This window comes from Ovis canadensis, chromosome 3 (genome assembly GCF_042477335.2).
Source record: "Ovis canadensis isolate MfBH-ARS-UI-01 breed Bighorn chromosome 3, ARS-UI_OviCan_v2, whole genome shotgun sequence".
Taxonomy (NCBI): domain Eukaryota; kingdom Metazoa; phylum Chordata; class Mammalia; order Artiodactyla; family Bovidae; genus Ovis; species Ovis canadensis.
Genome location: NC_091247.1, coordinates 73787970 through 73810741, shown reverse-complemented (window position 1 = coordinate 73810741; position 22772 = coordinate 73787970). Strand labels below are relative to the sequence as shown.

The following is a 22772-nucleotide window of genomic DNA, read 5'->3' as shown; positions in this document are numbered from 1 at the left end:
TATTTTTAAAGGCTACCCGGTATGATGAAGCCAAACCATTAGTAATCAGTACATCTCCAAAGAAATTATATATGCACAATTAGATTGCTGGGAGAAATATCAATAACCTCAGATCTACAGATGACATCAAGCTAATACCAGAAAGTGAAGAGGAACTAAAGAGCCTCTTGATGAAAGGTGATAGAAGAGAGTGAAAAAGGTGGCTTAAAATTCAATAGTCAAAAAACTAAGATTATGCCATCTGGTCCTGCCACTTCATGGCAAATAGATGGGGAAACAATGACAGATTTTATTTTCTCAGGCCCCAAAATCACTGCGGACGGTGACTGAAGCCATGAAATTAAAAGATGATTTCTCCTTGGAAGAAAAGCTTTGACAAATCTAGACAGTGTATTAAAAAGCAGAGATATCATTTTGCCAAGAAAGGTCCATCTATTCAAAGCTATGGTTTTTCCAGTAGTCATGGATGAATGTGAGAGTTGGATCATAAAGAAGGCTGAGTGCTAAAGAACTGATGCTTTTGAACTGTGGTGTTGGAGAAGATTCTTGAGAGGCCCCTGGACTGCAATGATATCAAATCAGTCAATCCTAAAGGAAATCAACCTTGAATATTCACTGGAAAGACTGATGCTAAACCTGAAGCTCCAATACTTTGGCCACCTGATGTGACGGATTGACTCACTGGAAAAGACCCTGATGCTAGGAAAGATTGAGGACAGGAGGAGAAGGGGATGACAGAGGATGAGATGGTTGGATGGCATCATCGACTCAAAGAACATGAGTTTGAGCAAGCTCCAGGAGGTAGTGAAGGCCAGGGAGGCCTGGTGTACTGCAGTCCAAGGAGTCTCAAAGAATCAGATACAACTGAGCGACTAAACAATAACAATCTAAATGGGAACAAACTGGACATTTTTAAGGCCATCCAGTATGATGAAGCCAAACCAATACTGAATTAATACATCACCAAAGAAATTATATATGCAGAATATGAAACTAACAATAATGACTGATATTTATTTTGTTTGTGTGAATGTTTTTATCTGTTTATATTTATATAAGATAGTCAATAAGATTGTTAGTTGTGGATTTTTTAAAATTTAAATTTATTTATTTTAACTGGAGGCTAATTACTTTACAATATTGTATTGGTTTTGCCATATATCAACATAAATCTGCCATGGATATACACATGTTCCCATCCTGAACCCTCCCCCCACATCCCTCCCCATACCACCCCTCTGGGTCATCCCAGTTCACCAGCCCCAAGCATCCTGTATCCCGCATGAAACCTGGACTGGCAATTTGTTTCTTATAAGATATTATACATGTTTCAATGCAATTCTCCCAAATCATCCCACCCTCGGCCTCTCCCACAGAGTCCAAAAGACTGTTCTATATATCGGTGTCTCTTTTGTTGTTTCACATACAGGGTTATTATTATCATCTTTCTAAATTCCATATATATGCATTAGTATACTGAATGGTGTTTTTCTTTCTGACTTATTTCTCTCTGTATAATAGGCTCCAGTTTCATCCACCTCATTAGAATGGATTCAAATGTATTCTTTTGAATGGCTGAGTAATACTCCATTGTGTATATGTACCACAGCTTTCTTATCCATTCATCTGCTGATGGACATCTAGGTTGCTTCCATGTCCTGCCTATTATAAACAGTGCTGCAATGAACATTGGGGTACACGTGTCTCTTTCAATTCTGGTTTCCTCGGTGTGTATGCCCAGTAGTGGGACTGATGGGTCGTAAGGCAGTTCGATTTCCAGTTTTTTAAGGAATCTCCACACTGTTCTTCATAGTGGCTGTACCAGTTTGCATTCCCACCAACAGTGTAAGAGGGTTCCCTTTTCTCCACACCCCCTCCACCATTTATTGCTTGTAGACTTTTGGATCACAGCCATTCTGACTGGTGTGAAATGGTACCTCATTGTGGTCTTGATCTGCATTTCTCTGATAATGAGTGATGTTGAGCATCTTTTCATGTGTTTGTTAGCCATCTGTATGTCTTCTTTGGAGAAAGGTCTATTTAGTTATTTGGCCCGTTTTTTGATTGGGTCATTTATTTTTCTGGAATTGAGCTGCAGGAGTTGCTTGCATAGTTTTGAGATTAGTTGTTTGTCAGTTGCTTCATTTGCTATTATTTTCTCCCATTCCAAAGGCTGTCTTTTCACCTTGCTTATAGTTTCCTTTGTTGTGCAGAAGCTTTTAAGTTTAATTCAGCCCCATTTGTTTATTTCCAATATTCTGGGAGGTGGGTCATAGAGGATCCTGCTGTGATTTCTGTCGGAGAGTGTTTTGCCTATGTTCTCCTCTGGGAGTCTTATAGTTTCTGGTCTTATGTTTAGATCTTTAATCCATTTTGAGTTTATTTTTGTGTACGGTGTTAGAAAGTGATCTAGTTTCATTCTTTCACAAGTGGTTGACCAGTTTTCCCCCACTTGTTAAAGAGATCGTCTTTTCTCCATTGTATATTCTTGCCTACTTTGTCAAAGATAAGGTGTCTATAGGTGTGTGGATTTATCTCTGGGCTTTCTATTTTGTTCCATTGACCGATATTTCTGTCTTTGTGCCAGTACCATACTGTCTTGATGACTGTGGCTTTGTAGGAGAGCCTGAAGTCAGGCAGGTTGATTCCTCCAGTTCCATTCTTCTTTCTCAAGATTGCTTTGGCTATTCGAGTTTTTTTGTATTTCCATACAAATTGTGAAATTATTTGTTCTAGCTCTGTGAAAAATACCACTGGTAGCTTGATAGGGATTGCACTGAATCTATAGATTGCTTTGGGTAGTATACTCATTTTCACTATATTGATTCTTCCAATCCATGAACATGGTATATTTCTCCATCTATTAGTGTCCTCTTTGATTTCTTTCACCAATGTTTTATAGTTTTCTATATATAGGTCTTTAGTTTCTTTAGGTAAATATATCCCTAAGTATTTTATTCTTTTCATTGCAATGGTGAATGGGATTGTTTCCTTAATTTCTCTTTGTATTTTCTCATTATTAGTGTATAGGAATGCAAGGGGTTTCTGTGTGTTGATTTTATATCCTGCAACTTTACTATATTCATTGATTAGCTCTAGTAATTTTCTGGTAGAGTCTTTAGGGTTTTCTATGTAGAGGATCATGTCATCTGCAAACAGTGAGAGTTTTACTTCTTTTCCAGTTTGGATTCCTTTTATTTCTTTTTCTGCTCTGATTGCTGTGGCCAAAACCTCCAAAACTATGTTGAATAGTAGTGGTGAAAGTTGGCACCCTTATCTTGTTCCTGACTTTAGGGGAAATGCTTTTAATTTTTCACCATTGAGGATAATGTTTGCTATGGGTTTGTCATATATAGCTTTTATTATGTTGAGGCATGTTCCTTCTATTCCTGCTTTCTGGAGAGTTTTTATCATAAATGGATGTTGAATTTTGTCAAAGGCTTTCTCTGCATCTATTGAGATAATCATAGGGCCTTTATTTTTCAATTTGTTAATGTGGTGTATTTGTTAATGCGGCATTTTGTGCCCTTCCCAGGTCCGAGAAGCTCAGGTGATGAGGTGTTTGGTGAGCGCAGTCACTGTGACTTATCTCCTCCCCTGTCCCTGCCCCTCGGTTTTCTGGCTGTACAACCGGTGCACCTTCTCAGGTGGATGTTGACTGAACCCCAGGAAGTCTTAGCAAAGAAGCCTGCTTGCAGTTTGGTAGATAATGTCTCTCTGGGGCTGCGATTGCCCCCTTTCAGCTATGGCTGCCTGTCACTGGAGGGGGATGGTCTGCAGCTGGGTAGTTCTGTTCAGTCCTTTGTTCTGTGTGCGAGCCTGGTGGTGTCTTAGGGCTTTTCGCACAGTCTGGTTTGCTAGCCCATTAGTTCGGTCAGATTGCTCTCGGGGCATTCAGGCCCAGTCTTACTCTAAGCAATGCAGCCCGCACCTCCCTGCCCAGCCCCCGCTTGCTAGTGGTGGGTGCAGGCGTCTGTGCTGCTTCTCTGCTGGGGGAGTTACCACTGGGCTTGTATTCTGTGGGTTTTAATTATTTATTTTTCCTCCCTCTTATGTGGCCCTCTGTGCTTCCAAGGCTCGCCACAAACTCAGCAGTGAGAGTGTTTCCTGGTGTTTGGAAACTTCTCTCTTTTTAAGACTCCCTTCCCTGGACAGAGCTCCATCCCTACCTCTTTTGTCTCTTTTTTTGTCTTTTATATCTTTTTCCTACCTCTTTTTGAAGACAATGGGCTGCTTTTCTGGGTGCCTGATGTCCTCTGCTGGCATTCCAAAGTCGTTTTGTGGAATTTACTCAGCGTTTAAATGTTCTTTTGATGAATTTGTGGGGGAGTAAGTGGTCTCCCCATCCTATTCCTCTGCCATCTTAGGACCGCCCCCCAATAGTGGATTTTTAAATAAGTTTTTCCCCAGCATTTGTTTCACAGCAGAACTGAAGTATGTTATAAATTCCCTCACTTTTTATGCATACTTCAATATTTAGTGTAGGAGGCTCAGAAGACTGAGGGAGAAAGAAGAGGAGGAAAGATGGAATAGAAGTTCATTTTGGAATCAGAAGCTGATTAGTAAGGAGACTAATTTTAAGAAATTCACTTTTGAAGAAACTGTCATAATTGATAACTTCCCACAGCTTAGTGTCAAGAACTTTATTTTTAGTTGAACTAGTAACACAGGAAACAATTAGACATCATCACCAACGTTTTCATGCATTAATGCCAGCACAAATTAACTCCTACCACTAGAAATACTCCTTCTCTTGGTCACAGTCTGTGAAGGGTATGAGTTACTGCACTTAGGGCATAATTATGTCTCCTTGCCTACATAAAACTGACACACAAAAATCAATATTAATTAAAAAAAGATAAGAACTGTCCTCATTATCTTATTTAGCTGTCTCTCCAAAATGAGGTTATCATTTATGACAGAGATATATCAGAGTTCAGACTTAACCGATTCTGGTTGCCAAATAATAAATGTTCATTTTTCTAATTGTGTCTAAGTATCTGTTTCCCTAAGAATTGTTATTTATAGTGCCACCTAGAAAAAGGATCCCATAAAGTTCATATTGAATATCTAAGACAGTGTCATATTTTTTTTTCTCTTCAATACACCTGTATTCTCCATTCTCCTCCCTACTTCTCCCCCAAACACATCTAATATGAGAAAAAAAAAAAGTCTCAGAAGCCTGTAATCATTGTGCCCTATACAGATAAAATGCATGCAACTTATATCTTCTACCTTAAACAGTCATATATGTTTAATTTCATTATGTTAGATTTATTTTAATGTAAAAGTAATGACACATTATGTTCACCTGGTGGCTTTGCAAATGTGTGCTTGCATTTGTGAAGTCTCAGGATACCTCTATTTCTTGCTACTTTATCTCCCTTTTCTCCATGCCTCAGGGCACTCTCCATGAAGAAAGTAGTAACAATCCCAGCAAATGTTACCATCGCTGAGATTATTTACTCTCAAAAACACACCCTAATCATGTCAAACACACTGACCATCAGGAACAGGAAAAGCAAGGTTGGAGTCTCCTCTATCTTTTCCTTGATGCATTCCTTTACCAATTTTGAACCAGTCAAATGTTCCAGTTTTTGTTCTAACTGTTGCTTCTTTTCCTGCATACAGGTTTTGCAAGAGGCAGGTAAGGTGGTCTGGTATTCCCAACTCTTTAAGAATTTTCCAGTTTGTTGTGATTCACACAGTCAGAGTTTTGCATAGTTAATAAAGCGGAAGTCGATTTCTTTTTTCCTGGAATCCTCTTGCTTTTTATATGATCCAACAGATGTTAGCAATTTGATTTCTGGTTCCTCTGCCTTTTCTAAATCCAACTTGCACACCTGTAAGTTCTCAGTTCACGGACTGTTGAAGCCTAGCTAGGAAGATTTATGCTCAACGTATAGCAAAATAAAGTCTAGTTAACAACCTCTTTTTGCTAAATATTCCAGAAGGAAAGAAATTTATATTTGACATTTAAAATATGTGGGTGTATCTTATGTAATATATTTTTGTCTTCAAGTTGTTACTCACAAATAGAGTGCATGGGCTCTGCAATCTGAATAGTTTGGTTTAGGTTAGAAACCAAAGTCTGTGTAATCATAGGCAAATTATTTAATCTCCCATTCTCAGGGTTCTAACCTCTAAAAGGGCATAATATTAGTACTTATCTACTAGGTCCCTTGAGAAGATTGAATAAGTGCTTAATCAATGGCAATTGCTACTCTTAGTAAGTGATAATATTGGCAGAGTCTTGGACTCACAGTCATGTGGGCAAAAAATTTCAGGAAATATTCTCCAAAACATTACTTATTTCCACCTTTTTACTCAAGGTGAGGAAATTTAATTTTCTAAAGTCAGCAGACAGACCCAGGGCCCTTCAATTAGCGGCTGGCATAAACTGGACAACTGGAAATGTCTTGTTCAAGGCGACTAGAATTTGTGGTAGCACATTTCAAAATGTAGCAGGAGGAAAAAAATAAGGAATGGAGGTGATTTCCAAAGTAATACTGACTTTCCCCTTATAGAAAGAGATGGCTTAGACAATCAGCAGTTAATTATCCTTGGAAAAGGTGTGTTTTGTCTTCTATGACAGAACTTTTTTTGTTTGTTTTTATTTTTGCTTTAGTGAGGTGATTAGCTATTTGAACTAGAGTTTAAGTCAGTCTCTACCTCACGCTTTTGTTGCTCTTTGTACAGTTTAAATATAAATGTCCTGGTTTCCTTCCAGGAATTTAGCGAGTTTTGTGCTTGAGGTCACTGAAATTAAAAAAAAAAAAAAGCATAGTCTATTTACAGAATTAATAAGGAGTTGCCAATGGAGGAGGGAAACTAAATTTAGGAAACTGGTCACCTATTTTTGTCAGAAAATATTTCAAATGAGATAATGTCTTGGCTCATTTGTTTATGTTAGCTGAGAAATGGGGAAGAAAAGTTGGGGGAATGTTTGAAGAAAGAGGGGAGCATTTTAATGATTAGAATTTAATGACCATTAAATACATAGCAGACTTAATGCGAAGCTTTTTTCATTTCAATTACTTTTTCCAGAAACTCAATGAAAAAGGCAAACTGCAAATGAAAGAAAAAAGCATATCAGTTAATTCAACAAGTAATGAAGATATGAAAAAAAAAGAAATTGAACTGTCTGATTCAACTGTCACATGATTTTTAAAATGCTCATTAGAGTCCCATCATTTGCATTGTTTCTTTATTGATTAAGAAAACTCTAAAATTCCTTTTGGTGTTAAATAAGAATCTACCTTGGATGAGAATGAGAAATAACTGCTTTAAACTGAATGTTATTCAGTAACAAATGGTTTAATAGCAAATTTTCAGAGAATTACACCTTTATGAGAGAATGTGGATACATGGAAACAATTTTCTCCCTAACAGAATCACCATATACTCACTAGTCTTTGACCTAATTTTAGATCAATATTGTCCTGAAAACAGAGTCAACACAAAACAGGAGTCTTTATAAATCCACAGCTGTGAGGGGTTGAAATTGTTATTTCAGTTTACATAGCCTTTGAGAATACCTCTGTACCAGTCAAGACCTAAGCCACACAATTTAAAAAGTAGTACTTACGAAGTATGTCTTTATAGTCAGAAGACTATGTAATAGCAATATTTTTTTTAATGAAAAGAGCAAAAAATATAAATGCCATGAAAGCTAGTTTCTAGTATTTTGATTAAAACACAATAACATTTTAATAATGAATCAGAGGAATAATATTTGTAAGAACAGGAAATCTCCAATCTGGAAGGAACACAATATAGAGAGCATGTAACAGTAAAAGGGGCCTTGGAGATCTTTCTCAAAGGTGATCATTTCCCCAAATAGGACTAAATGGTAAGCTATATTAGGGAATGTTTTATTTATAATAATAATAACAATCATAATAATACTAGAAGACATTATTAATAATCACAAGTCTTATTCCTTGAGAATCTATTAAAGCTAATGTACTATGCTCAGCACTTTTCATTCATTTCTATTGACCTTTGTAAACTTGTTTCCCCATTTTATAGATGAACAAATTGAGGTCCAGATTAGTTAAAAGATTTCTCTAGAGCAAAATCTAGGTAGAGAGGTTTTACCTCTTTAATGGTCTTGTATGGAGTTTTAGATTATGAATACATATTCATAATGATGTAATTATGGTTATGAAACTGAAAATATGCTGTTCTTTTCTTACAAAATAAATACAAACTTAGCATAGAAAGTTAAAGGCAGCATGAAATAGTACAGGATAAAGTTAACTTGCTATCAAAATTACTGCAATAGAAACATTACAAAGAAGTTTTTCTCAAATCAAAAGATGTTAACTAAATCATAATTTTCTGACTGAATCATCTGACATTTCTCTATTCACTGCTTTGTGTTTCACATCCTGTCCTCTCAATGAATGGCAACTATGCGCAGGCATTCCTCAATTGAATATGTGGCTGGAAGGCATGGAGCATCATGATTAATTAGACAGGCTTCAGAATCCAACCAGCATGATGGCATCCTGGCTGCATCACTTGCTAGTTCTGCAACTTTGGGCAAGATACTTAATCCCTCTAAATCACTGTTACTTATCCATAAAATGAAGTTGATAATGGCCTCTACATGAAATTGTTATTGGTAGGATTCAATGAGATAATATAAGTGAAGGGCCAGCACAGTATGTGGTCCATGGTTAGCCCTCAGTCAGTGATAGATACTTTTACATTTATGGATGCCCCTCTGGGAGCTGAAAGGAACTGCCTTAACTTTTCCCTCTATAGAAGCCATTTCTATTGAATGCCTTCCATTCCTTTCATTTCCTTTTCTTCACTTTTTCTTTACATTAAGGAATTCAAATCTAACTTGAACATGGCCTTATTCTTTCTGTCTTGGCATAGCCTGTCATTCTTTACTCACCTAAGGGTTAACAGATGGTGGTGAGAGATACGGTGACAACTAAGAAGCTCATAGGCAAGATTCTAGGATCCTCTCCTCTCACTATCATTGGAACCCTCTAGTTCAGCTTCTGCTCAGATCACAAGAGCAACAAACAGCGATTGGACCGTAAAGGAGTCCCATTCAATTTCTGACTACATCATGTTATCTTGGCATCTAACGTTATAATTGGACTTTGCCAGTTTGACAAAGTTTTAACAATGGTGGTTGCACAATACTACCTGCCTCAGGGACATTAAAGGTTAAGGAGACTTCTGGGAACTCATTGCATCAATGAAGCAGTGATGTCTGAGTTTCGAGCAACTAGTTCACAAAGGCACTTTTCAAACAGTCCACTCAGAGACTGGGGGCTGGCGTTCCTTTTGTTGTTGACTGAGGCCTCCATGGCCACTAGAGCTTTGCTATGCATCATCTCCCTTATCAGAGGCTTTTAAAGCTCACTTCTAAAATGACTGCATTTCAAGGGCAGGACCATATTCTCCTTTACTCCTACAGTATCTGCACAGAGTGTCTAGAAGTGAGAAAGACCATTTCAAGTGCTGATCAATACCCTGTTGGGGAAGATAGATGAAGGCAGCAGGTTGAAAGCAGAGTTAAAAAAAAAAAAAAAGCAGGTATGAGGAACAGCTGAACACTCCAGTTAGCTTCCTTAACCCATTCAGAGTAGCTGGAGTCTGCTCACACTTCTGTTTAAAGCAAAGAGAGTGAATTCCAGGAAGTATGTTAAAGTATACAAATGAACCCCACTCATAGACTACTCTCACATGCTCTGTGTTCAGAGTTGAGACAGAGACTAGCACAAGAAGGTATGCAATAGATCATCTAGGTTTCATAGGGATCAGAAAAAGATGACCACAGCTCAGAAGTGGCTTTGTATACAGGACCTTGGCCTCTAGCTTTGTCTTCTGAAGAATTTCTTCCCTGGCATTTAGAGTTTACTTGGTATATTCCTGATTGTTGGGACACGAGTGGGGAGGACCAGGCAAATGAGAGAACAGGAAGGGAGCCAAGAACATTCACATTTGGGGATGATGTTCCCCCAATTCCTATAGATCTCTTTGTTAATGTATGGAGGAAATAGATACCTCCCTTTTTATTTTCTCTTGTTTTGGGGCACATCATAGATAATCAACTATATCTGCTGGATTTTTGAGGGTTCCACTTCCTTCCTTGGTCCTCTTTCAAGTCCATTTAATCTTACCCCAAGCCAATCTATATGGTGATATTCCAGGTATGATTCCTATTTCAAAGCCAATGAAGCCACAGCGAATACATCTAGTCTTCTCTCTAACAAACTTCAATAACTCTTCTCGAGGCATGTCAAGATTCAATTTTCTCTGGTAATTTTCTACAGTTCATTATCCATGAATGAGCTTTTCCACACAGGTAATAATAATAATAAAATAACAATAATAATACCAATGGGGCTTCCCTCGAGGCTCATTGGTAAAGAATCTTCCTGCAAAGGTGGGAAACAAGGGTTTGATTTCTGGGTCAGGAAGTTCCTTTGGAGAAGGAAAAGGCAACCCACTTCAATATTCTTGCCTGGGAAACACTATGGACAAAGGAGCCTGGTGGGCTACAGACCATGAGTCGCAAAAACGTCAGAAAAAATTTAGCAACTAAACGACAACAACAATAACACCAATCCTTTTAGGTACTACCCTTCTAATTATTTTATACACATTACTTCATTTAATCCTATGAACAACTCTGTCAGGCAAATTACTAGCACTGTTTTGCAGAAGAGAAACGTGAAGCACCCATGGCTCACAGCTAAGGGTGTGAGCCCAAAGAGTCTGTTTCTGGGCTGCTGCTGGGCACTACTGCCTCTGCAATGACCATAAACAGCCTTTTATTTTTAACTGTACCTATTATGCACCATTCATGATATTAAAGATTTCACAAGTATTATTCCACTTAAATTTCAAAAACAACATCATCAGCAAGGCACTGCCCTTACTAAAAGATGAGAAACAGAGATTTGGCAGGGGTTGTTGTCATAGGTCAAGTTAAACAATCAAGACTAGCATCCATGTTTCTCTAACTCCATAGGCTATAATTTCAATCATCACCCCATCCTGGCCTACCCAACTACTTCTGAACATACAGTAGGCCTCCTTTGGCACATGGTGCAGCAGCGGTGAGGTTAGAAACAAGTATGATTATGCAGTATTTTATTACTACTATCTCTATGAATAAAATGTCTATTTGATTTTCATTTAACCTCAAAAGAATCTGATTACTGAACAACCATTGAAGAATTATTGGCAATTATGTTCTGTAATTATGGCTCCTGTTAATGACATTAGTGTGTAGCCTTTCATATTTAGTCCTATTAATTAATCCCTGTAAGCCAGAAAGTTATAATCAATACAACAAAGGCACCACGGTAAATGATAAATAATCCCCAAATCCCTCAAATAGTTTTCAAGCCTCCTTCGGTTTCCTTGGTTTGGACACACTTAGTTTGGAAGCTGGAGAAGTCTGCAGTAACTGATAGCTTCTCACCAAGAATCACCTGTTTCACTGGTGCACCTAATCAGGCAAATATTTAAAACTGGAGTACGGATGCCACTGACAAATATACATTTCTGTAGGGTAATAAAAATAATTAACTGATTGAGTCCTGAGATCCCCAAATCAGAGATACAACTTTTCAATTCTCTGAGCAATATACTGCTTCAGTTCAGTTCAGTTCAGTCACTCAGTCGTGTGCGACTCTTTGCGACCCCATGAATCGCAGCACGCCAGGCCTCCCTGTCCATCACCAACTCCTGGAGTTCACTCAGACTCACGTCCATCGAGTCAATGATGTCATCCAGCCATCTCATCCTCTGTCATGCCCTTCTCCTGCCCCCAATTCCTCCCAGCATCAAAGTCTTTTCCAATGAGTCAACTCTTCTCATGAGGTGGCCAAAGTACTGGAATTTCAGCTTTAGCATCATTCCTTCCAAAGAAATCCCTGGGCTGATCTCCTTCAGAATGGACTGATTGGATCTCCTTGCAGTCCAAGGGACTCTCAGGAGTCTTCTCCAACACCACAGTTCAAAAGCATCAATTGTTTGGCGCTCAGCCTTCTTCACAGTCCAACTCTCACATCCATACATGACCACAGGAAAAACAATAGCCTTCACTAGACGGATCTTTGTTGGCAAAGTAATGTCTCTGCTTTTGAATATACTATCTAGGTTAGTCATAACTTTCCTTCCAAGGAGTAAGCGTCTTTTAATTTCCTGGCTGCAGTCACCATCTACAGTGATTTTGGAGCCCCCCAAAATAAAGTCTGACACTGTTTCCACTGTTTCCCCATCTATTTCCCATGAAGTGATGGGACCAGATGCCATGATTTTTGTTTTCTGAGTGTTGAGCTTTAAGCCAGCTGTTTCACTCTCCACTTTCACTTTCATCAAGAGGCTTTTTAGTTCATCTTCACTTTCTGCCACAAGCGTTCAGATAACATCTAGTGTCAGTGAGTGTCTGGTCTCAGTTTTGCAGAAGTTGAACACAGCTAGTGTGTCAAACGCTGAGAGTTCAACAAAGAAAATTTCCTGATAGCTCAATCTCACAGATAGACAAGACAAACAAGCATACTGACAGTGATGCCGGGAATTGATGATTTATGAAAAACAGGTTTCTGAATCTAATGTTTTTCAAAATCTCCCAATCCATTCTTATATTTACTTCCACATACTTTATCAACCACCTATGTTGATACACATTAGATTTCTAAAATGGCTACATTTATATATTTTATCTGAGATAGCTACTGCTATAGTTGTTCAAAGATGCTACAAGCAGCCTCAGAAGTAGTCCATTTCAAAAAGGTGTAGCACGACAATCCACTCTGCATCATGGATGGAACTCAACTAGTTGGTTTCTGAGGCCCTGATTTATGTTAGTCTAAAAGTCAAAGAATCCTGTTTTTTTTTTTTGCCACAGAGGAAAGAGTTAGAACTTGATCCCTATGGGCATCCCATGTCCCTCCTTGGTTGCATTCTTGTTTTGGATGATTTCCCAGGAGATAGTGAATAACCCTCAGCAGCTGCCCAGCCTCAGAAACCATTTGGGAGGAGTAAATAGTGGCTCAGAATAAATATCTATCAAAGCATCATCACATCAGATATAACAGAAAACTAGGTCATCTTTAAAGGATTCAGAAAGAGGAATAATATGACAAATTTAGACTGAATATATATTGGGACCTTAAGTAAATAATTGTTAATGGAGAAATCAATCTAACTGGCCATTTACATGAATTAGTTTATAAATTTATGATATTCAAGATCTGGAAATAGCCTTAAAGGTCATCTGAAGCTATCTTTCCATTTACAAATAAGGGAGCTGAAAGTCAGATAGACCAAGGAACTTGGCCAAGGTTACCCAGTAAATCAATGGTTGAAGTAGGCAAGGAGCAGGGACATCTTAACCACACCATCTGCTGCCACTCTCAAACTGAATGGTAGATTCAAGTTTAAAAGTTTTAAAGCCAGAATGATATTAAGTTCAGTTCAGTCACTCAGTCGTGTCCAACTCTTTGTGACACCATAAGGTTCAGCACACCAGTCCTCCCTGTCCATGACCAACTCCCAGAGCCCACCCAAACCCATGTCCATTCAGTTGGTGATGCCATCCAACCATCTCATCCTCTGTTGTCCCTTTCTCCTCCTGCCTTCAATCTTTCCCAGCATCAATGTCCTTTCCAATGAGTCAGCTCTTTGCATGAGGTGGCCAAAATATTGGAGTTTCAGCTTTAGCATCAGTCCTTCCAAAGAAATCCCAGGGCTGATCTCCTTCAGAATGGACTAGTTGGATCTCCTCACAGTCCAAGGGACTATCAAGAGTCTTCTCCAACACCACAGTTCAAAAGCATCAATTCTTCTGTGCTCAGCTTTCTTTATAGTCCAACTCTTACATCCATACACGACCACTGGAAAAACCATAGCCTTGACTAGACGGACCTTTGTTGGCAAATTAATGTCTCTAGGTTGGTCATAACTTTCCTTCCAAGGAATAAGCATCTTTTAATTTCATGGCTGCAATCACCATCTGCAGTATTTGGACCTAGAAAAATAAAGTCAGCCACTCTTTCCACTGTTTCCCCATCTATTTCCCATGAAGTGATGGGACCGGATGCCATGATCTTTGTTTTCTGAATGTTGAGCTTTAAGCCAACTGTTTCACTCTCCACTTTCACTTTCATCAAGAGGCTCTTTAGTTCTTTGGCACTTTCTGCCATAAGCGTGGTGTCATCTGAGGTTATTGATATTTCTCCCAGCAATATTAATTCCAGCTTGTGCTTCCTCCAGCCCAGCGTTTCTCATGATGTACTCTGCATATAAGTTAAATAAGCAGGGTGACAATATACAGCCTTGACGTACTCCTTTTCCTATTTGGAACCACTCTGTTGCTCCATGTCCAGTTCTAACTGTCGCTTCCTGACCTACATACAGATTTCCCAGGAGGCAGGTCAGGTGGTCTGGTATGCCCATCTCTTTCAGAATTTTCCACAGTTTATTGGGATCCACACAGTCTAAGGCTTTGGCATAGTCAACAAAGCAGAAATAGATGTTTTTCTGGAATTCACTTGCTTTTTTGATGATCCAGCAGATGTTGGCAATTTGATCTCTGGTTCCTCTGCCTTTTCTAAAACCAGCTTGAATATCTAGAATTTGACAGTTCATGTATTGCTGAAGCCTGGCTTGGAGAATTTTGAGCATTACTTTACTAGCAATTGTGCAGTCATTTGAGCATTCTTTGGCATTGTCTTTCTTTGGGACCGGAATGAAAACTGACTTTTCCAGTCCTATGGCCACTGTTGAGTTTTCTAAATTTGCTGGCATATTGAGTGCAGCACTTTCACAGCATTATCTTTCAGGATTTGATACAGCTCAACTGGAATTCCATCACCTCCACTAGCTTTGTTTGTAGTAATGCTCCCTAAGGCCCACATAACTCTACATTCTAGAATGTCTGGCTCTAGGTGAGTGATCACACCATCATAACTATCTGGGTTGTGAAGATCTTTTTTGTACAGTTCTTCTGTGTATTCTTGCCACCTCTTCTTAATATTTTCTGCTTCTGTTATGTCCCTACCATTTCTGTCCTTTATTGAGCCCATCTTGTTTCCTTGGCATCTCTAATTCTCTTGACGAGATCTCTAGTCTTTCCCATTCTATTGTCTTCCTCTATTTCTTTGCATTGATAGCTGAGGAAGGCTTTCTTATCTCTCCTTGCTATTCTTTGGAACTCTGCATTCAAATGGGTATATCTTTTCTTTTCCCCTTTGCTTTTCGCTTCCCTTCTTTTAACAGTTATTCGTAAGGCCTCCTCAGACAGCCAGTTTGCTTTTTTCATTTCTTTGTAGGCATACTCTTAAGATTATATTTTAAGATGAAAGATTTCACTCTAACATCACTGACAATCATTGCTAGCATGTCTCCTCCATCTTGTTAGTAAGCAGAATTAAGATGTGAGTAGATATTGGGAGTGTGACCTATACTGCCACACCCTGGGACAGGAGACCTTACAAGATACTGTAGTTCATATTCTACTGTCAACAACTTTTATACAAATTGAAATAATAATGATGACGATGATGACAGATGACAATGACAGAAGTCTACAGTGTTTTAAGGCCAAATTTCTCATATAAACTTCAGGGCCCTTCTCTGACCAGTCATCATTTTTTATTTATTTAATTTTTGGTGGTTTCCCTAGAGTTTTACTTTAGATTTTAACTATATATTTTTGTTTGTTTCAATTACTTACCATCAATTAAGAACTCTAAAATTTCACTTTAAATTGAAGTGCTCTTTTCTCATAAGTAGCCACTAAATGTTGAAACATAGGAAAAAAGAAAAAAGAAGGCAAGGCAGGCAAACCAAAATATTCCTTTCCTGCTTGGCTGAGCAAAGTTGGCGTTCCCAACTTTGCTTTAATGTTTCCTTATTTCAGCACAACTATCAAAATTCCTATGCAAGTGGCTCTTCTAACCACCACCAAAGTAGCTATACAAGTGCTATTTAGCTAGCCTAAGTGAATGTAGATTTTCTTGAAATTAAAAGCAACTTTCAGAGACATGGAGAGGGACTTATGTCTGCATCATTGGATGGGTCACAACGGCAAGTTTAGCTTTGAATTCCTAGAGTCTAAGTTTTGACCTGATGGAAATCAAGATATGCCAATAGCAGTGATTATAAAAATGATGTCATGATCAGAAAACAAGCTTATGTACATAAAAGTGTGATGGAGGAACTGAAGGGAATAGCTGATGACACTGACATTCCCAAAGAGGATGATGCTTTTTGGCCTCCTCCTAACCAAGTACAGTAGCAGAAGCTTGAAATCGTCATTGGAGATGAACACATTTCTTTCCCAACATCAAAAATTGGTTCCCTTATTAGTGTCAATCAACCCAAGGATCCAGAAAACTTATGGGTATTTTATCATCTTCCCTGGGACCTGAAGTGTTTGCTCTATGGTCTTATTGGATACACTTCAAGAGGAAGCCAATCTAGATTGAATACTGGTGTTGACACCAGCGGGTGCGAGTAGCTGCTTTCAAGGACCATTATCAGGACAGTGTCGTGTATATAAGGGAAATATTCTTTATAAACTATAAATGATTGTCTTTAATAAATGCGTAACCAAGAAAAGCAGTTTTAACTTAACTTCAAAAGGAATGAGAAATAAATCTTCACAATGTCATACTCAACAACTATGCTTCTTAAAGCAAAATATATAAAATGCATTGTCGAGGACAGATACTCCCTCATGAATGATGTTATGGGATTGGCCCTTTCTCTGTTATATTTACTCTTTCTGGTTATATAATAAGAATACATTTGGAGAAAAAAATAAGACAAAAGAAAATATTCTGATTTAAGAAGAGGGTAAAGGTGGGAGATGGTAGTTGTACCATGGCATCTGAGATCTACCTGAAGGTTCTGAGAGATGAGTCTCTTACTTGTGCAAAGCTAGGCCTGGGAAAGCCTTGTTGCTGATGTTGTTCAGTTGCTAAGTTGTGTCTGACTCTTTGCAACCCCATGGACTGCAGCACACCAAGCCTTCCTGTCACTCACCATCTCCTGGAGTTTACCCAAGGTTCATGTCCATTGAATCAAGGATACTAGGGAACCATCTCATTGAATTTATTGTTTTCCAAGCATGTTTGGTCACATTTAAAGAACTGCTTACATTGCTTTAAATAAATAATAGCTTACTACTTGAATATTTACTTATTACTTGAATCAGAGGCTGAGATGACTGGACAGCATCACCGATGCAATGAACATTAACTTCGGCAAACTCTGGGAGATGGTGAAGAACAGGGAGGCCTGGCATGCTGCAGTCCATGGGGCCACAAAGAGTTGGACACAACTGGACGACTGAACAACAGCAAAACTTGAATATTTAGCCCATTGAACACTATAATATACATTCACAGTTGCGAATGAATAAATTTGTGTTTTCCCTTGAAAGTGGGACTGAGTTAGCAAAGTGCACACTCTTAAAGAAAGAATTCTCTAGGGAGAATGTCTAAGAAGAATTCCATCTTCTCCCAAAGGAGGGCTTGAATAGATAGTGGGGGAAATAAACTTCCAAGTGATAGCAGGAAAACCCAGCTGTTGGTGCAAGTCACTTTGGCTTGAATGGAAAATAACAAACTCTTGCCAGCAAACATGCACTGGTTGCAATTCTCAGGGCAGGAATAGGGTCCAGCTCACATACTCCCTTTTGTAAGTACAGGCTCTTGAAACAGCACATGGTCAGTGCTCCTTGATTGTACAAAGGTATGGAAAAGTGCGCATGCTCCCCAGTTTCAGTGATGGTTCCAGTATTAGAGAGTGGAAGAATCTCTCCAAAGCTTTCTAACAGCCTTCTTATCCTTATCCAGAAAGCAGAGGAAAAATAATCATTGAACAATGAGACATTTTCCAGATGAAAGATGAACTTAGAATATGAATCACTTAAGCAAAACTTTCTGTAGGTGTTGCTTCTCCAGGATGATTAAGAGAAGGCCTATCAAACCTGTTCTGAGGGGTGAAGCAACAGATACTCTGTATCATCCAGCATGGTACCCAGCAAACAGTAAGAAACAGGAAATAGTTACTAATGAAATCAGAACCAACTTTCCCACTTCAGAACAGTTACCCTGAGCACAGAAGCTGTTAAAGCACTGGTTTATGCAGAGGTTGTTACAATGTTGAATCAGACAAACAGTCCCTTTTAGCTCTGTTAGTCTTAACTCAATTGAATTATTTTATGAAGAAAGCCAAAAACATAAACTCATATAAATTAAAATAGCTAAGTGAATGAGTGAGTGAGCCATCGTTGCTCAGTTGTTTCTGACTCGTTGCGACCCCATGGAAGGGAGCCTGCCAGGCTTCTCCATCCATGGAATTCTCCAGGCAAGAATATTGGAGTGGTTGCCATTTCCTTCTCCTAAAATAGGTAAAAGGGCACCCAAATCCTCAAGAAACACCCATTCTCTGGCTTATTTATCATCTCCATTTGTATAATGATTCCTTTGCTCCAAGGTTCACAAAGTTTAGCCTTCTGATGATGTAAATATACCTCACAAGGTATTAACCTCTGCCAATGGAAATAATAATGTAATTGATTTAGTACTATGATTATTTAACACATGAACATGTGCTCATTGAGAAAAAACGATGTCTGGACAACTGACATTGCATTTTTTGCCAAATAACAAGCTGATGTTCATAAAATCTTACTGGAGAGCAACCAATGCTAACTATAGGATTTCAAACTGCTGATTTGCAGAGATGAATCACGAAGCAGTCTACATTGTGTGGCTAATCAGAATTCCCATCCTTACCCGTGCTCTGAAAAGAAGCCTAAATTTTTTATTGGAAGCCACTGTGAAAAGCTTTCATTAATTTAAATTTCAGAACAGATTTCTCCCCATTATGTGTATTCAACTAAAGGCTTATTAAATACAACGCCATGATAAAAGTGAACAAATAGCAGGTTTATCCAAGGCATCCATTTTGTTTTATTCCAGGATCCAGAGGGAGGCAATGAAAATTCAGGGACTACTGCCACACTTAGAAATCTTTTAAAGACTAGAAAGAATTGGTAATAATTTAGTGATTTCTATTCCTCTACAATTTGTTTAAAAACATGCGATGTAAATGACTGCCTGTTCCTTAAAACTGTCCCCAAATTAAGCAATATAATAACTGCTAATTAGATGCATTTAATTTTAATTTAAAAACCATCTTTACTTGCTCTTTGAAGAAATACTATTCAACTGAATCCTATTATATCTGACATGGTTTATTTATTATACTTCATCTGAGGAAAAAAAAAGTGCATATCCAAAAAGCATATTTTTTAATCCTGATAATAACTTACTTATATGCTTCAAAAGTTTAGAGGTTTAATATTATTTGAACTTGGTGAAAAGTATGTAAAATTTCTCCCTTCTGCTTTTCATATCTGGGGGGAAAAAGAAAGATTCTATTAGGGTTTTCAAGATGGCTAAGCTTGTAGAACGAAAATAAGAAGCAGGGATAAAATAAGCCTGAGATGGTATAATTCTCATGATTTTATATATCTTTACAGGAGAGGAACAGGTTTTGAGGAAATGGCAATGGGAAGTAGACGTGCTGAGCATGTTAAACAGGGAAGCAAAAACAAATGAGATGCGAGGTGCCCTCCATTAAGGCCAACACAAAAGGAAAAAAGAAAACGACAGAGTCAGGACAGCAGACAAATAACTAAGCCCTCTCAGTGCATCTTCGTTTGTAGTCCAGCCTGGCAGTGAAATGCCAGGGGCTCCGTCACCCACTTACAAGTCAGTTTCACATGATAGACTGTTATTATTAGCAGCATTATTATGACCATTTCCAGTTATCTCTACTCTTCTTATCTCCCCCCTGAAGCTGTTATAAGAGATTACTCAAAAAGGGAAGGAAATAAGTACCCAAAAAGGTTAAAGTAGGAAAAACAGCATGTTTTCAGAAAACTTCATAAAGACTGATGAAGCAGGGGAATAAAAAGAATAAAATGATTATATCATGTTCCATGTATCCTGACAAGGTAATCCCTAAGTGGGAGAATTTCTTCTCAGCTGCAAATTTCTAGCTGTATATAGAGTGTGACTGACAAGCCACAAACATAAATTAGTGAAACCAAAAGGAAGCCATTTGGCAGCTCATTATTTTACCATTTGCTACATTTCAATAAATTCATGATGACAAGTTGAGGTTAGGGGGAATTCCTAAAGGCATTAATGTACTGGTTTAATTGAAGAATAAAATAATACTACCGGAGAATAAATGGCTTTAATAAACATATTGAATTAATATACCATAAAAGGAAAATAGGTGATTCATGCACTGTTCATTTGAGATTTCTTAAAGTATAAAAACAAAATTAGCCTTCTCTCTATAAAAAGATAAAGGAAATGCCATTTGGTATTTTGGTAATCAGGCCTACTTGTGGGATCACTGATCTTCTGATTAGATATTAATCTTGCTTCTAAGTGATTTTACTATTATAGCATGCTCCTAGCTTAACTTACATATACATATATTCTCTTATTATTTATTAAAAATAAGTTTAGCTAACAATGTTATCTTGCACACTTAAACATCTGCTAAAAGGGTAAATCTCATGTAAGTATTCTTACCATAGTGAAAAAAAGTTAAAGTAAATTTGTAGGAAACTAAATTCATTATGCTACACTTACTAACACAGAGTGAGGAGACTCAGCCGCTTTTTTTTTTAACCCAAACAATCAATTCCTTGCCCTCAAAACAGTCACAATTTTCTATATTTCTTACAAAATGGTATAGAATATGAATTACCAGGAAAATTTCCTCAATTGTCTATTTCACTTTGCAGTATGAACATAGCCTGTAATTATAACTATTAATTCAAAGGGAAAATGATTTAAATATATATCAGGCTAATGTGATTTAAGCATATTGTTTTGCTGTGGTTCCTTTCTGGGACTGAATATCAAGATGCAGTCCACTATGCTGAAAGCCTCTAGCTTTCCAAAAACTGAAAGCCTTCGCCAATGAATCACAACTGTTCTACCATATGCCTCTAAGTTCTGCCAAGTATTACCAGCCTGTTCTACTTTTAAGCAAATTTCATTATATTATAGCTCAGAGCAATGCTCATTAAAAAGTATTACTGAAAAATGTCAAGTTGTTTTTATATAGAAACTGGAATTTATTTTCTACTGAAACGTCAGCTATTAATTGAACACAAGACATTTGTAAAATAGTGATCTCATTTGACAAGTCACTTCAAAAATCTTCAATGTCTATCTTGACTGTGAGTGTTCAGTCTACGTTATGATTGTCTAAAGCATTTCCTGTCTTGCACCAGGTAACTTTCACTAGTATCTCCCACTGATGCAGATAAACCATGACCTTTCTGGAATCGACCTACTCTCAAATGGGTGGAAAACTTTTCCTTGTTTCTTCACAATCATATTCACATTCATCCTCTCCTTGACTGATTTGCTTTTTTTTTTGTCTCCCAGTCATAGCCTTCCAGATAACGTCATGTTGCAGTCATATTTTAGGTGACTATAAACTTTGTTATAGCTTATTTACTTTATATAGTATGATACAATCCAAATAAAGCTAGCCTAGAAATCTCACCTCCATAACTTTTAGTTGCAGTGATCCTTAAAAGTCACTTAACTTCATCTATAAAGTAGTGAATACATCCTCCCTTTTCTCTTAAATTCAGTTTGTGAACACAAGTCTGTAGTGCACATTCAAACGTTCTGTATCCCATATACCACAAACACAAAGCCAGAGAGCTTCATTTTGAAGCACCAAACTCTTTCCTAAGGAACTGTTTCTTTTTCTCTTCAGATGGTAAAAACCCGCTGGCCATTGTCTGTGAGCCAAACATGATAGGATTAATCGTCATTGCCTACTGTAACTAGGTTTAGCATTCTAGATCCAATGAAGATCCGTAAAATGTCAGGCCTTAAACCAGGAGAAAAGCAAGATCTTCTTGCCTCCTCTGAGGAAAAAAGAATGTTTTTAATCCCCTGAAGAAAATCAGATATACTCAAATGGGGCCAAGTTATTTTTGTTAGCTTAAATATAAGCTAACAAAAACAACAATAGAAATATTTCAATTGTTCTTAAATCTTAGGCCAAATCACTCTGTGAAGATTTGTGGGGCTTTCCTAAATGAAAAGGACCAGACTAGAAGGGGAGCAGAATCATGCATTGAGGCTGCCCTTACTCTAACATACTACATTTTTATGCAGTAAAATCAGGATAAAATGGAAATCAAGGTCACTTTTGACATGATAGAAGTGACAAAAGAGGTATCTAGGGAAACAGCAAGGAACAGAATAGAGGTGGGATAAGAAAGCACATATTGTTCGTACTATTCATGTCCCATCACTTCATGGCAAATAGATGGGGAAACAGTGGAAAAAGTAGCAGACTTTATTTTTTGAGGCTCCAAAATCACTGTAGATGGTGATTGCAGACATGAAATTAAAAAACGCTTACTACTTGGAAGGAAAGTTATGACCAACCTAGACAGCATATTAAAAAGCAGAGACATTACTTTGCCAACAAAGGTCCATCTATGGTTTTTCCAGTAGTCATGTATGGATGTGAGAGTTGGTCTATTAAGAAAGCTGAGCACTGAACAATTGATGCTTTTGAAGTGTGGTGTTGGAGAAGACTCTTAAGAGTCCCTTAAACTGCAAGGAGGTCCAACCAGTCCATCCTAAAGGAAATCAGTCCTGAGTATTCATTGGAAGGACTGATGTTGAAGCTGAAACTCCAATACTTTGGCCACCTGA

At 37.9% G+C, this 22772-nt stretch overlaps 1 protein-coding gene and 1 pseudogene across 9 annotated transcripts in view; one reads left to right on the top strand and one right to left on the bottom strand.

Moving 5' to 3' along the window:
* Positions 1-22772, bottom strand: part of NRXN1 (neurexin 1) — a 1213874-nt gene that overhangs the window by 874623 nt on the left and 316479 nt on the right. The gene's annotated exons all lie outside the window — the stretch shown is intronic.
* On the top strand, positions 16029-16467 carry LOC138436955 (protein mago nashi homolog pseudogene; annotated as a pseudogene).